Raw genomic sequence first — 12,599 nt, forward strand, 5'->3', positions numbered from 1 at the left:
GACAGACAGACATTTTTAAATACCAGCAGCCTGCTGTGTCCCGGTATAGCTTTTCAGGGTGGCCATCACGAAGGGTGCCTTTCAGAGCAGTGAGATAAATGAACAGTGTGTTCTCCTTGGAAAAGAAAAACCTTCAGGGAAATTTAAGTTTAAGCCAGAGCATTGACAGTTGGGGATCGGCATGGCATCGCTGCATTTCATGGAGCAACTTATTTCAGCCAGGATGAAGAGAAAAAGAGTCCCAAGAGCTGCAGCTCATCTTCTCTGGTGCCCATTTAAGGGAATTGATAATATCTTTGTCTCTTTGGATGTGAAAGTGTCTCTGCTCATTAAAATTCCCTGATGACCTACATCTCCTAAGCTGATAATGATAAGCCTCTCAGGTTGACAGTGTGTTGCTCTGTTACCTCCAGCGCTGTTGTGCATGGGTGGCAGACACAAGACACAGGCACTCATTGCTGAGAGCTCTGCAAGCCAGCATGGAAATCTTGAATACTCAGAGCTATGGGAGAAGAAGAGAAACATCCAGGTCTGGAGAAGCAGGGAACTACCAAGCTTGCACAGTAACATGGAAGTCTGTGGGCATCTATAGAGAGAACTGCAGGGAGATTTATCAGAGGGGGGTCAGAAAAGCCCCATCCTAAACTGTCTGTGGCTCTGATAGGCTGTTTCTGATTTTCCTTGGTTCCAGCTTCATTAGCCTTTGCTTCCCATCGGAGATCAAGAGATTCCACATGGATCTCAGCCCAGACTTCAACCCTGGTCAGGGAAGTTCTCATTTGGTCTTTCAAACCAATGTCAGAGTGTCTTTGCGGGGCTTGCAATGCTCAAAGGTGGGCAAAACAGTCTGGTGAGAAACGGCTTCCCCAGGTTCTAGGACTGCCTGCTTCTCAGATGGATTCAGTAGGAGCAAGGCACTGGGGAGGGCAGCTTGCCTCTTCCTACTAATACTGCCAGCATCGTGCTGTGAAATAGGGACACAGCTGTTGTCTCCTTTCTTCTATTACTTTACCTTCTGCAGCTGTCTCTAAAGCAGACCATGTAGTCTTATACAATGAGGCACTGGAACCTGGATTACCTTTTCCCGCATTTTAAAGAGTGCAAAACTGAAGTACTGAGTGGATAATGAAGCAGGTGCAGCAAAGAATTGCCACTTCTGCTTCCTCTCTAAGACTGTAGACATATGTGCAAGCCATGTTTTACCCCATATTGAGTAATTTATGCTGCTTCTCCTGAGCACTATACTGTGTAGACGAGGATCTGCCAAATGATTTCATATCTAGCTGACTGGCAGGAAGGGTGTCAAGAAGCAGTGTAAATATGCCATCAGAATTCCATCTGGATAACATACATATTCTAGTATATATTATTATACATATAATATCTACATAATACATGAAAATATATATCTGATATAAATACTCCAGCAGTACTCAGCTGATGGAGTGAAGATGTTCATTAACAGCAGTATCAAAGTCTGGTTTCTGGTCCTATCTCAGTCTCTGAGTATCATCCTCTGAGAGAAATCCAAAGAGGAGTTCAAGGGAGGAACCTCAATACAGTATTGTAAGCATACTACAGTGAAGAATGTAAGGATATGCTTAAGTGTAAGAATTAGCATTTCGCTGACAAAGCTCAGCTCCATGTATTGGATCTTGGCCGGAAAACACTCTAGCTGTGTTTCTGGGGATTTCTGGTGGCTATTTACCAAGTAACAAGCTACAGTCAAGAGAAAATAACCTAAATTTGCACTAGGGCAGGTTTAGACTCAATGTTAGGAAAAAATTCTTCCCTGAAAGAGTTGTCAAGCACTGGAAAAGGTTGTTCAGGGAAGGGGTGGAGTGAGTCACCATCGCTGAAAGTGTTCAAACGCATGTAATTGACAAAATACTTTGTCACAGGCTTTTTCTAAGATCATAGGCAAATTAAGAAGGGTTTGTAGTAGCATATTTAACGCTTTCATAGAATCATAGAATCGCCCAGGTTGGAAAGCACCTCTAAGATCATCAAGTCCAACTCTTGATCCACTACCACTGTCATTACTAGACTATGGCACCGAGTGCCACATCCGGTCTCTTCTTAAATACCTCCAGAGATGGAGAATCCACCACTTCCCTGGGCAGCCCATTCCAGTGTCTGATTACCCTCTCTGTAAAGAATTTCTTCCTAAGATCATTTCACCCACCCAGCAAAGATAAGTGTGGCTCTCAGCCTCGTGCAAACCATCATATATCAGTTCTTCTTCTCATCCATCATCCGTGTTCCTTCTTTCTTGTTGTGTTCACCACATTCTCACAACCATGGGCAGAGACACACCCACCTGAAGTTTTCTGGTCCAGCTGCCATTATCAGCCACTGGCTGCTTTGTCAAAACCCCAACACAAGCAAAGTTAGAGCAAAAGCAGCATGTCTGTACCTTGTTGCAAGCTGTCCTACATGCTTCTGCCATTCACAGCCCCCAGGCAGGGGTATGTGACACTTTGGACCTTACCTTTCATCTCAGTTGTCCTCAAGCAGCACAGCGGGTGCCTGAAGTGGCTCTTACACTGGGGGTGGGGGTAGAGGGGGGTGTTGTTATTTGTCTTCCCTCTTCCTTAGCTCTTCCCTAGGAGAAGATCAAAAAACCTGACATCTGGTTGCACTTAACTGCCGTGCTGGTTTATGTCATGTCTTTCTTCAACAGTCTTTATTTTCTTTATTAATCACCTCTGACCCAACATAGCTGACACATACTCTATTCACCCTCTGCATAGCCCACAAGAGAGCGCTCCTTCGCTGGTAGAATGCAAACTTTTCCAACTGGTTAGACTGGAAAGTAAATCAGCTGGGGTAGCTAGATCCCTGGGCTGCCCTCTAATCCCCTGTTCACACTCAAACCCCACCAAAATAAGCTCCGTAGGGATCAGACATAATTCATCAGCATCTGATCTGTCAGAGAGGGATTTTTTTTTTTTTTCTGGGAAGGAGATTTCTGCAGGACACAAGTACTTGCAAGCAAAACAGGAGAACATGACGAGGGAGGGGGTTTCTATTATCCCAGTCACACCTTTTACCATGTATAAGTGTGATTTGCCAGTTCATCATCCAGACTAAACCATCACTAGCAGGATTTTGATCCTTAGAGCAAGCTAAAATCAATGCTGGTAAAATGTATTTCACTGTTTTCAAACTTCCTTTTCATTTTGAGGGACCTCCTGTCCAAAAGAGCTTCTGTTGCTCCACTACGTCACTGAAAACAATTGTTTCTCCAATTAAGCAGTGAGCTGCTCTGGAGAGGAGAACGGCAAACATCTCTCAGCACCTCATTTTAATTAAGTTTCCCTAGTGGTGAACGTCTGAGAATGACAGACATTTCAGAGGACTCCCCAAATGCCAAGCTTATAACCGCTCCTGATTTTATGTTATTCTGAGGGTTCTTTCCTGCTCAGATGATCACTGGGTCTCATCGAGCCATATGCGTAATAGTCCTTGCACTAATCAGCACGTCAGAGCTGCAGCCCCCCCTTCACCACACCCTGCAGCTGAAAAGTAATGCTATAAAAACACTTAAAGAGGCGTGGTGTCTGAAAAACACCCAGCTCATTCCTCCAGGGAGTGGAAATGCCCTCAGTCATGATTAAAGTGATGCTTGAACCCAGTGGCTGGGGGGAAGATGATTTAATCTGCCTAGTCTCCTGCGCCTCTCACACAGCGCTCTGTGTTGGATAGCAGTGGAGCCACCATCCTGCTGTACTGGGAGAAGGGAATAAGGTCTGTCCTCTTCAGAGCAGTGCAGCCAAGACATTGTGGATGGCAAGGCAAGCCCCTGCTATAAAACTGGGGCAGATGAGTGGCCCAGCACCCTAAGCAGTGGATCTCAGTATCTGGCCCAGGAGTGGTCTCTTTGGGTAAATAGCAATGGCCGTTGGTTGAGAAGCCAGGTCCTCCAAAAATGCCTTGGATTTTGAGTTTGTCCCTCCTTTCCTGACACCCATTGAAATTTTCTTTCCTCCCAGCACAGCCCTTCAGCTCCAAGAAAATCCCTGCCAGATGTGCCTGGTGGCAGACATGTCCCCTGCAGCAGTGCTCGTGGGATTTGAACCCTCCAGTTGATGCCAGGATGTGTTCCCATGTCCACAGCAGACTGTGGCATGGAGCAATAAGCTTGTTACTATTCATTAGTGAGGAGAGGAGGGGAGAACAGGCATTTTATCCCATTCCTGGTCCCAGTAGGTAGGAGTGTAAGGAGTTACATGGAGGGAGAGAAGGGAGGCAGTGTTGATCTGCCCTTCTAACATTGCTCTGTTTTGCTTGCACCAGCAAGACTGCAGTGACCAGAGAGCGCCAATGAAGACTGGGACTGAGAAGGGTGAGATGGGAGAGAAACAGGTAAGAGAGGAAAACCACCTAGGAAAGGAGAGATCAAATGCATTGGGCAAGAATGGAGATGCAAGAAGAGAGCAAACATTAGGAAGAAATTTATGACTGTGAGGGTGGTGAGACACAGGAACACATTGCCCAGAGAAATTGTAGATACCCCAATATTTACAGTATACATTAGATACCTGAAAGTATTCAAGGCAGGTTGGATGGGGCTCTGAGCAACCTGGTCTGGTGGAAGGCATCCTTGTCCATGGCCAGGGCATTTGGAACTAGACGATCTCTAAGGTCCCCTGCAACCAAAATATTCTATGTTTCTATGAAGCACAGCCTCAAAGGGGGATACCAGAGAGGGATAGCTCAGCTCTCTGGCAATGCCTGTGAGTCCCTGTGTGCTCGGATGATCAGCCGGCCATCCTGCCAGAGAGAGTAACCAGCTTATATACCAATGTAAACACTGAATTCACAGGACCAGGTGTATAAATGAGAGGTTCCTTCTGCAAAATGCAACATTCTGTCTGTGTTCCAGAAGGATTATTTATTTTAGGATTATTAAAAAAAAAAAAAAAAAAGGAAAATACTAATTGAATACTAATTGCCGAGTTTTGGATGGCATGGGGTTGGACAGTCAGAGAATTACTAGAATTACTTTCATTTCCTTGTCATACAGTGTTTTATCTTGCCCTTTCAAATCTGAAGGCCCAGTGTGTGCATGGTCATCAGTGTTCAGTTGCTGCTCAACAGTGAGGGGCTGAGATGGCAAAGGTGTCTAGAAAGTGGGACTTTAAAGAGAATCTCCCACCACAGACTAGCTTGAGTGGATAGAGCTAGTGGAGGTATATCACCACAAGTTAATCCCCCTGAGACAGTGGCTCCAGGTCCAAGTATACACTGGCATGCAGGTACTACCATATCTGAGCAACTAGGAACGTGGTAAGATCAGAATTCAACTTTGAAATCCTCCAGAGAAGTGCAAACATCCTCTACCCAAGATTTTCTGTCTCTTAGCACTCTACCTAGTCTCCTTTTAACTTGTGAAACACCTTACATCTGCAATTCCCCCCTCCCGAGAAGGGAGACATTGGGATACAGCGGGTTAGGGTGCTGGTGTTTGTGATTCCCTCCTTGCCATGAGCCAAGGCATCAAAATGAACCCACCACTTCAATTAACTGCTAAAAGAATGGGATTAAAACACCTTCTGCCATGCCTCATTCTCTGTCTGTAATGTGTAGACAATACCTCCTCAGTTCATGTGGGTGTTGCAAAGAAAAAGGCATGAAAATGGTAAGGTACTCCATTGCTATGGCAACAGGAGCCATTGAATTATGGGTGGATGGAGTCAAGTCAAAATGATAATGGAAATGCATTTGTGCCTCCTGCTCCCTGTTTATATATGTCATTTTTCGCTGGTGTTCCCATTGTGTGTTATTCCAGGAACAGAACACAAAATGTTGTCTCCACTCCTTGGTCAGAGGGCATGGTCAGAGGGCTTTTATGTATGTTTATTAGCATTCTGTGTTTCCGAGGTCTTGTAAAATATACACGTCTCCCCCAGGGTTTGTTTAGTGCTAACCCCTATTATTTCGTTGTCTGGCAGAAAAACACGAAGAGAAGAAAAGCAACTAATTCCCCTGAGTGGACATCTGTGCTCATGCTAAAGTTGCTTCCAGGAAGAAATACAGAAAGAGTTGTGCTCTGCTGTGATATAATTTTTGCAGTAGGAGAAAGGACCATATTAAAGCACCTGGTTTGCACAAAACTTTTCCAACTCTCTCTCCTGGAGCTGAACCCTCCAGCTGGGTGAACATCTCTAGTCACAGCACCCACCTCATATTAAGGCAGCCTTGTTCCAGGGCAGAAGACACATTGTTCTGGGGAAAGGAACCCTTGACACCAACAAGTGACTAAGCAAAGATGAGTCATAGTAGTAAAGGAGGATAAAATTTGTTGCTAACCAGATTTCAGTTTGCACCATCATAGTGTCAAAACCTGTGTATTTGTACTCAATTACCTTTGTGACACTTAGTTTAGTTCAGAGGGGAACCAGGAGAGAGAACTGGCTTTATGATGAACAAAACTAGATATCAGAAGCCTAGAGCTCAGCAGTGTTGGTTTATACTTCCATGCTACATGAATGTGATTCATGAAGGCAAGCATATCATGCTGAGGTCTTTGGGTCTTTTTGGAGGCATCAAAGATAGCTTGGGACTCAGGATTACCAACAACATTGAGGTATGATTAGGAACTTGAACATGGCACACTCTGGATGTAGGAAATAAGGAAGAAGGAAGGAATAGAGCTGGAAGAGAAGGAGAGATGTCTGTCCTGGCATTCCTGTCTTGAACACAGTCTGAGTAGTATTATTTGGCCCCAGAGGTAAAGAATATTCTTTAGAAGAACAGATGAAACAACATAGTCCAAAGAGATTGATGGAAAACCTGTAATGAGAGGTAACACCTTCCCAGAAGCCTAAAGAAAACTTAAAACCATCAGTAGAAAAGCCCCAAACCCACAAGAACTGGAAACTCATATAGCAAGAAGACAGAAAGAAACAAGGACACGGACATGTGCAGGAACTGACTACGTTTTTTAATTCACTCTATTGCCTGTATCAGTGGATGGATTTCCATTTAACATTGGTTAAATTGGGTCACATCTCTAAAGAGCAAAGGACAAACGCCTACTCCTGGCTATCATTGCCCCATGCTAAGAGTTGTTTTGCAGACATTCTAAACCTCTGGAGCAATTTTTCATGAAGCAAACATTTATGCTTAACTTTTAAGCAGCATAGATCTCCATGTAAGTCTATAATGTATGCAAAGGATCATTAAATTTTTATTGTGCAATTCTGGAGGAGAAAAAAAAAACAACACCAAAAAAACCTGTAAAAATCAAAAAAACCCACAAAGACAAAAAACAAGCCAGGGGAGGTTTAGGTTAGATGTTAGGAAGAAATTCTTTACAGAGAGGGTAATCAGGCATTGGAACGGCCTACCCAGAGAGGTGGTGGATTCACCATCCCTGGAGGTTTTTAAACAGATTGGACCTGGCCCTTAGTGCCATGATATAGTAATTGGAGTTGGATCAGGGGTTGGACTTGATGATCTTGGAGGTCTTTTCCAACCCAATCTATTCTATGATTCTATGATTCTATGATAAGAAAATTTTTTAATATAAATGGAGTATGTTTACCTCATATGATATTTTGACTAGAGATGAAACAGAGGTATTTTGGAACTGCTTGCCCAAAAGAAAATTAAAAGAGGCTTGTCTGAGAGGAAGAAGGTAAAATCTCAGAGGCCTTTTTTGACACCCTTGATGCGTAACTTTCCAGATGCTTCTAATAAGCCTCAAGGTACGTAATGGATACAGTTCTGCAATAACACCACTGGCAATATTAGAAAGCTTCATCAGTTTTGGTCTGATGCGTTTTCCTATGGATACAGGGAGGAGGAGGCACAGCATAACAGCAATAATGAATAACAGAGATGAAACAGACGGCAGTGATTGGATCTCATGACAAGTATTGAGCAATGTGAGGGTTTGGCAGGATTGGATTTGGCTTTGCAGCTTGGCCCATGTTAAAGAGAGAGATTGTTTGCAAAGCTTCAGTGTGGGATTAGATTTCCAAACTCTTCAAAGTCTGAGGGATGCTTGGATAGAAAACAAAGTTTTGGGCTATTTGCTAAATAATAATAACAGTAGCTTCTGGTTGCTATGTTTGATCCAAATATTTCCTTGGAAACAAAGCACAGCAGCAGCTTTTGCAAAGTTGGATGAAGCTGATTTGAAACCAAAATCAAAATATAAATAACAATAATCATTTGGAGGGGAAGTGGGTTACCAAAATCCCAGTTAGGTAATCTGCAGATGAATTTTTCTGCCTAGGCTGCTCTTAAGACCATCATCTGTACCACCATGAGTAGTGCAGAGAAGGGGATGATTACTCACTGGTGATGAAGGAACTTCTAGTGAAGTTCCTGGTGTCAGGTTTAAAACAAACAGGAACGGCATGTTCTTTTTTTCACTTAGTGCATGGAAATTTGTTTCTAGAGGGCATAAAAAACCATATATCTGTGGTAGCTGCGTGTGAAGGATAGCCCATATCCAAACTCTAGCTCAAAAGGTCTTAAAATCACTAGCAAAGCTGAGAAGGTCTGTTAGGAAAGGTTCACTTTATCCATTACACCTTTTCCTACACATTCTTGACATGTCAGAGAAACAACAATGACGCAGAAAAAAAGAAGTTGCTTACACTTTATTCCAAGTTTTCAAATTTCTCTCATTCATGGATATTTTTGTCCAAATCATTACTATAATATTAAGAAATCAAATGTTTTAGCTGTGGTAAAAGCTTATAAGTGATGAATACAAGGACACGTACATGTGTAGGAACTGATTACGTTTTTTAATTCACTCTATTGCCTGTATCAGTGGATGGATTTCCATTTAACATTGGTTAAATTGGGTCACATCTCTAAAGAGCAAAGGATAAACGCCTACTCCTGGCTATCATTGCCCCATGCTAAGAGTTGTTTTGCAGACATTCTAAACCTCTGGAGCATGGGTGCTCCTCAGCTTCCTCTGGGGGTCTTTTGGCCTTTCAGAAATGAGAGAGTCCTGCCCTCAAACAGCCTCTTTGACACTGGTTTTCAAAAGGAGAAGACTTTTTGTGGTTTGATTTATTTTCTTTCTAAGGCAGGAGGCTGTTTTTAAGGAGGCTGTTTTTAAGGAGGCAGGAAATAGCCTTCCAAAAGAATTTGATTTTTATATGACTATCAGGGATATCTCTATTTACCACCATTAATTTGAGCTGGTGTGAGAAGGTATATTAACTCTTGTGTTGAATGCTCTGGCTATTAGATCATGTTTACATCACAGTCCAGAGACGTCACCAATTATCAGTGCAGACTGAACTCAGAAACCATGCATGTCTGTGTTTGCATCCAGCCCCACCTCTGGGCTAACAAGCTGGAGGATCCTACATGCAGTCACAGTTCATGCTGCTGCTTCAATGCTTCTTATGGTTCCAGCTCAATGGGGTTTGTAGCTGCACAATCACCTCTTCCAAGGTACATGATGGAAACCTTGTGCCCAGCTGCATTGTCTTTCATCTAGTCACAGGACTGACTTATTGATGTTTCGCTGAGCACCTCCTGGGCTAAGAGAGGTCTGAGCCAGGACAGAAACAATGAGTCCAACTGCAACCAATAAGTCCAAGAAGAAAGAATTAGGGATCAGGAGAGAAGGGCTGGAACAGTCTTCTCAAGAAGGCTGCTAATAAACAGAAATATGTGCAATCAAATTTTCCCATTTCAGCCCACCATGGCATCATAAAAGGGTGTGACATCCGTCCCTTCACCACTATTAGAGGGAAGAGCTGAAATGAGGCAGTATATATATTTTATCAGTTGAGTTTTTCAAGAACTTCCTGCTGATTGTCCCCGTTAATGTGGCACTTAAATAAAATGTTTCTGCAGTTCTGTAGTAAAGGAGGGACTTATTTGCTGGTTTTGGCTAAGGAAAGTGTAGAAGTACCTGGGGGACTAAGTAGTTCATAGCACAACTGATTGTAACATGCAGCAGGACCAAAATATATCTCTCTGTATCATATACCTTCTTTCCAAGGAAGGACTGCTCATCACATAATTTCTGCTCCTTGACATCCCTTTAGTAGGTTCCCAGTGATGCTCAGTATCTCGTGATCTGGCAAGTTGCATAGTGATTCTTTGAACTGTGGGGCTGTCCAGGACAATGCTATGAAACATCACCATCTGTTGGTTATGTCATCTGCTCAGTCTTATTTTTTTGGTCACGAGCCTGTGGCTGTACCCCATGCAGGTAGAGGTCTCAATGCAAACATTTTCAGATTCATTCAGAATGTAATATAGACCTTACTTTAAGCTTAATTTGTTTTGAGCTGAAATGGAAAAAAAATGTCAGGATTTGATGGCAATTGTTAAGGTGGAGTGGAAATGAATTCTTGGAAAATGTTTTCTCATCTTCTCATTATGTTATGCAATTTATAAAACACTTTTCTATTGTTATTGCCTGGGTAGTTTAGATAGAAATAGGTCCCCTGTTACTGGGGATTTCATCTCCTCCTGTTCAACATCAGATGTCACGGGTGGTTACTACAGCAGTGGCTCTTTGATGTTTGCAGATGGAAGATGGCAATGCACAGCAGGACATAATAAAAAAGCAATGAAAATGCTGTTTGCCCTAGTTTCCTAGGGAAAGAAGTACTATACAGTCATGCTACCTTTGTGATAGCCTCCCTGTCACTGTCTTTGCCTGCCTAACGTTTCAGTCCTCTTCTTTTTTTCCTGAGTATTTTTGAATATGCTGTACAATTTCAATCCCTTTTAACAGAAAATTGGAGACCTCAGAGGTACTCTACAGCTAAAGATTTCCTGGTTGTCCAGAGGGAAATTCTGTAGCAAAACCTCAGGCCTTAATAGACATTAGAGAACCAACCACAAGACACAGATCCATAGGAAGGCAGGTTTTGGTAACACCACATGTTAGAGTATGTATGTATGTATGGCCAGTCTCTTCGCGAACGAAGAACCGGGGAAGGTCTTTACACCTTCCAGCCTGCGCATTGGATTTTTTAGGTGAGACACAGTGTGCGCGGAACTGAGCCCACCCTTTAATCCTGAGGTTCATCTGCCGGGGCCAAGCACGCTTGGACGGTGGCAGCGAGGTCCTCAGGACGTAGATGGATTGCCTCACAGGGCTAACGAGCTCCATCTGCCCGGGGAGGGGCCCTGACCGGGAATCAAACCAGGGTCTCAGCGTTCGCAGCGCTGTGCTTTAACCACTTCACCACCAGGGGCTCCCTGCATGTTAGAGTAAGCCATCACTGTAATGAATACGGCTGAAAGGAAGAAGTACAGAAACACTGTGAGGTCTTTTCTCCACTGGGAAAGTGCTATGTCCAAGTTAACTTACCTCAGGCAACATTCAGCATTTTGCAGAGACAATTTCCTAATTGTTTAAGTGCCTTTTTATTTTTATTTTTTGTTTCTTTTTTTTTTTCATGTGTGTAAGCATTACAGAGGAGATAAGAGTGGATCTGGAGCACCTTTCATTCACTGATTGCTATCTGTATTGTGGTATTTGTAACAAACCCCTGCAATGCCAAAAGAAAGGTGGTACAAAGCAGAAAGTTGACAAAGTAGCCTTTGGGCAAAAAGCAAGAGATCAATATCACAAGAAAGGAGGATATAGGCAGCAGTCTGTACTCTCAGCCTGGAAAGCCAGCTGTATCCTGGGCTGCTTCAGAAGCAGCAGGTTAACCACAGCAGGTCAGGGTAGGGGATTCTCCCCTTCTCTTCAGGTGAAATCCCACCTTGAGTACTCCATCTAGCTCTGGAGCCTCCAACATTAGAAGATTGTGAACCAGCTGAAACGAGAAGTTCATAAAGATGATCAGGGAGTTTGAGCACCTGTGCCATGGAGACAGGCTGAAGAAGAAAAGGGTGTAGGGAGACCTTACTGTGACCTTCCAGTACCTGAAGGGGGCTACAAGAGAGCTGGAGAGGGACTTTGGAAAAGGGCATGGAGTTACAGCACAAGGGGGAATGGCTTCAAGCTGACAGAGGGCAGGTTTAGGTAAAATATTAACAAGAAATTCTTTAGTGTGAGGTGGTGAGACACTGACAGAGGTTTCCCAGAGAAATTGTGGCAGCTCCATCTCTGGAAGTGTTCAGGGACAAGTTGGATGGGGCTTTGAGTAATCTGGTCTAGTGAAAGATATCCCTGTCCCTGGGCAGGAAGGTTGGAACAAAATGATCTTTAAGGTCCCTTTCAACACAAACTGCTCTGCCATTCTGTGATTACATTGGAGTTGCCCTGGCCAGCAATAAGTGAGTAGCTTATTACTCCTGTAGAGTAACACTTGTTGAGCCTTTGGTTTGATTCTTATAGAGCAATTTGATGTCCACCTCCAAGGCAGAAGTAATTTCTTGTCTGCTGGTCCCAGTACACGACATAGAGACTAACTCCAGCCTCCAGGGACGCTGGGGAGTTTTACTCTTAATGAGCCATTTGCAGTGTGTATGTGAGCCTCTGAAGGTGGATATTCCTATTGCATTTCCCTCTCTTGAGAGTATCACATTGCTCTCTCCTTACCCCATGCATCAGATTATGGACAGGAGAAATGGAAGTCACATGGCAGAGGCATGTCCATAGGGAGCATGCTTTCTAACAGTAAGCCTTTAAGCCCTCTCTGCGC

Source organism: Empidonax traillii, unplaced genomic scaffold (genome assembly GCF_003031625.1).
Source record: "Empidonax traillii isolate 1590-97213 ecotype Southwest subspecies unplaced genomic scaffold, ASM303162v1 scaffold1105:size522451, whole genome shotgun sequence".
NCBI lineage: Eukaryota > Metazoa > Chordata > Aves > Passeriformes > Tyrannidae > Empidonax > Empidonax traillii.